Genomic DNA, 4,515 nt, shown 5'->3' with positions numbered 1-4,515 from the left:
TTAGCCTGTAGTGGGCAATGACGTCCGTGGGCATTAAGTCTGTGAGAGTGGTGCGTTTTCGGTAGGTCCGCTGTCTTACTCTATGCTGCCTCAGTGGTGGTCCGGGGGGGCGGGTCCAGATCCTGTGGGTGGTGGCAGTCCAGGGGGTGGTGGCGGTGGGTGTTGTGGCTCTGTTGGGGCTCCGAGCTGCATGATGAGTAGCTCCATGGTGTTGTTTGTTCTTCAGGTATGGCTGTGTGTGGGGCTCCGTTGCCTACTGCAGGTAGGCGTCTGTCTTTACACCTGCTTGAGGCAGGTGTTAAGTACCTGCGGCCACCGCAGCTTATTACCAGTTTTTCGTTCGCTTCGCAGTTCTGGCAGTTCATTGTGAAAGTCGTGTTGTTGTTTTTTCGTGTGTTTTTTCACGGGTACGCCTACTCTGCATCTCATTAGAGTTAGTTGGTGGTGTCCGCCGTGGTGTTTAGATTTTGGGGCAGTTATCGCGGGAATACTGGCGATGTCTGCGGTTTGCACCTGCTTGTGAATGGGTTGTTAAATGTATCTCCACTTTTGCTGCGTTAAGATGGAGATAAATCGGAGATAAGTCCTTGTAAATATGCCCCTTCGAATTTGTAGACAATGAGCACTGCACCACGCTGCTTTACTGGAGTGTGAGCAAATGAGGAAAATAAACCACAAGACTGCCTTGAAATTTTCAGCCTCAGCTAAGCTCTGATGCACTCAGCAACCCCACTTCTTACTGGCCTTCCCAACAGCTTACCCCTCAGGCTCTCTTCTTAACATGGTCCCATCTAGCATGCAAAAAAAAGCCCTGAGCAGTTTGGTATTGCACTAGAATGTGACGAAGCAATCTAGATAGTAGCAGATGTTGTGGCAGAAATTTCTTTATTGACACTTGGGCAGGCTATTAACAGTTCATTCTTACGAGCCATATTGGTATCACTTGCATAATGTTGCAGCCAGTCTGGAAAAAAAAGATTTATAAAAAAAAAAGTTGCAGGCAGTCCCTCATGGCCGAAGCATCCGTGAAGAAGAACGCCCTACCATCTATTAGCTCTTCAATTCTGGTCCCAAAACAGCATTACATAGTGCATCTGCATTTCACTAAGCTTCTTTTTTTCTCCTGAATCTGAATGCCAGATTTAGATTTCAGTAGACATGATGGATGTCCCGTCCGCAGGATTACAAGTGCCATTGTATATAATGCATTTGCAATATGGCAGATGGGATATCCTTTATATTTATGATAGAGTAATTCATCCGCTGCACTCTATATCAGGCCCTATGTATGCTGTCATTGTAGTGCAATGGTTTGGTCTGGCAATATCAATACGCAAGCATTCCCAACAATGACAGTAACACTTCTGATGGATTTTCTATAGAATGATGTTATGGCCTTGATAGGTTGGAAGGCTGGCAGGTCTTCGAGGTATTCCTGATGAGGGCAGGTGTACCAGAACAAGGTGGTCCCCTTCCACTAAAAGAAAACTTTGAAGCTTAAATTATGTAAGAATAGGTTCTATTTTTTCAACATTCTCAAAGGGGAAGGGGTTCCCAGGGGACTCTTTCACAGTCGTGAATGGGCTACCACCAATTTTAAAATGGTGGTAAAGTATCACTGTTTTGCAACTGGAATTTTGTCGGAAAACAGTAATTCATACAGTAGCAATTCGATATTTGGAAGGGACGCCCAAAGCACTCCCCTTCCAAATACTAACTCACAAATGCAAATTTCAATTCGGTATCAAATTACCGAATAGCATTTTGCATATTGTACATTAGAAAAAGCATTTTTCAGGTCACAAACAACTCGATTCTGTGAATTGGGCCATTTACGACCAGAAAAATCTTTATACCTCTGGGCCTTTCTCTTTATTAAAATTCTGGCTTACCCCTGATTCTGATGTTGATTTTATGGTACCTTCCCTCAAAGTCTTCAACTCTGTGATCTAAGTAATAGACTCTTCCTGCAATCGGCTTGTGGATCCCTCCCACACCATTCTTCAATTCGATAGCACAGTCTCTGTTGTTGCAGATCTGCACACTGCGTACAATCCACTAGTTGAAATTTCTCCTTCACAAGGATGTTATTCTGGAGAAAACCCAACTGCAGGAATCTAATCCATCTTTAGAGTTCCTTTAGTGACTGGAGGATTTTAATTTACTCCAAGCTTCAAAGGAGACCTTAAGTGAAATGTGCCCACCTCCCGGGGTCACCATTTGACTTAGCTGCACTGAAATAAGTCACTACCCCAAATCTGGTGCACTTCTCCCCAGTTACACCATCTTGTCTACAGCCATAAAGTGACACGTCACCCTTTTCTAATACTGTCTTCACCAAGACCTGGCGTTCAAGATCCAGATTTAGGGACTAAGAGCAGTATGTGAGCAGTGGGACAAAAAAGAGTAATAGGAGTAATCAAGAATATCATTTCGTAATCTGTACAAGATGCCAGCATCAGGAGTAATTATGCCCTCCGGAATTACCTAGGCCTACAATAGCTTTAATTCAGAAGTGGGTGGGTGATTTCTGAGCCGAAGTCTAAAGGGGCATATTTATGAGAGCTTTGCGTCTTGCTTGCACAACACAGCATGGTATATGCACGACACAAAGCTCTAACTGATATTTATGAAGCCACGCAAAGCCACTTTACATTGCTTTGAATGGCAGCACAACTAGAAAGAGGAAAACACCTGTATGGATTGTTTTTGTGAAATAATCCTGCCTACAACAAAGACACCCTTGCACCGTGGTGAAACGGTGCCTGCATTGGTGTTAGGCTGCTGAAATGGCGGCAACACAGGGGGAAAGGACAGTAATGCACCGTATTGGATAAATACAGCACATTCCTGCCCTTTCCTTGTGATGCAGGGCAGCGCAGCAAGATAACTTCTGATACTGCCCTGTGCCACAATTCTCATAAATATGCCCCTAACTCACTTCTAATGGACTCCTTAGATGGAGAAGGCCAGGTTTACAATTCATTATATTCCTGCCAGAAATTGAAAGGTGGAGTCTCCCTGCTTCCTGAATTTAACAGTTTTTCCTTTATGGCTGTCATTCATTTTTCTGGCCCTCACTGCAATTTCTCTACTTTTATATACACAATGGGTTATCGGCTGGTATTGTTATAGATGTATTACTTGAAAGTGTTGACTGTTTAAGCCCTTTCTATATCTGCAGTGCCTCATGACTACTAGAATGTATTTTTCCGATTGGTTTATTTGCCATCTATAATATACATTTTGTAATCATCTGAAATATTACTAATTACTATTTAAAATACAATACACTATTGGGAGACCTTTTATAAAGGAATGCTTTAAGATAATCTGCACAACCCTTCATAGCAATAATAGTGTCCTAAGAAGTCCAGTGGCATAATGCAAAATGATGCCCCCCCCCACTTTCAGATTGTGATGAGGGGCCCTTAGACTCCCACATCTCACTAATGTTCTTAGGCCTTTGGCTGAAACGAGGCTCCATGAACAGCTGATGACAGCCTGCCCCACAGGAGCCGCAGGTGTCTGTCTTACACCCCTGATGGAGATAGAGGGCCTGATTTAAAGTTTGGTGGATGGGGTACTCTGTTGCAATCTAGACAGATACCCTGCACGCCATATTAATACATTAGTGCATGATATCCTATGGCGCTTGCAAGACAACAGATGGGCTACCCTCGCGTTTGTTTATCCTATATGCTAAACTCTGGCCCATAGCTGCTCCTTTTACCTCCACAGAACAAACCGTAATCTGAAAGTAAAAACTCTACCCAGTTATTAGAACATTTCTACAGCACCTATTATTCTCTGCATGTAGTAAAGGTATTCACCTACAGGCAGTAGATTCTGGCATGTGCAGTCCCCCAATCCACTGGGGTGGTGGTAGCTTTTAGCCTCATTCTTTAGAAAGCAGAATCTCATGAAACCTTCCATCTGCATTGGCACTAGGGCTTTAAATGAGGTGCAATTCCACCGCCTCAGTTTCCTCTGGTATTTGACAGGTGTAATGGAGATTGTGTGGGGCATACAGGCATTTCATTTAGATTTTAATACTATTTGAACAGAATTATTTATGGAAAAACGCATACATTATGTATAAATCCATGTGCAATCCTTGTGCAATTCTTCTGATAATATTTATTTTCTTTCACTTTAGAATACCATACCCACTAAGTTGCATGATCTATCTGCATAACTCAACTGGCCTCATTATTATGTTCCTGATACGTGTAACTCTTACTTAAGGATTCCTGTTTTAAATCAATAAAACTAATTACATGTTCTGGACCAGTGAGAATGGTAATCGTTTCAGTGCCTGAGAAACCTATTCTCGTCATTGTGTTTCTAGCATATTTATTTACTTTTACGTGTTCTGAATATGCAATGTATCCACCTTTCACATAATTCGTTATAGAAGTATGACAACCTTGCCTTTCCAAGAAGTTTGAGTGGCCAATTAATTTAAAAGTTCATTTTTGTCTGGTAGTCATTTGTAAACCTGGCATCAGCGTA

The sequence above is a fragment of the Triturus cristatus genome, chromosome 8 (genome assembly GCF_964204655.1).
Source record: "Triturus cristatus chromosome 8, aTriCri1.1, whole genome shotgun sequence".
Taxonomy (NCBI): Eukaryota; Metazoa; Chordata; class Amphibia; order Caudata; family Salamandridae; genus Triturus; species Triturus cristatus.
Note: the sequence above shows the minus strand (reverse complement) of the source record.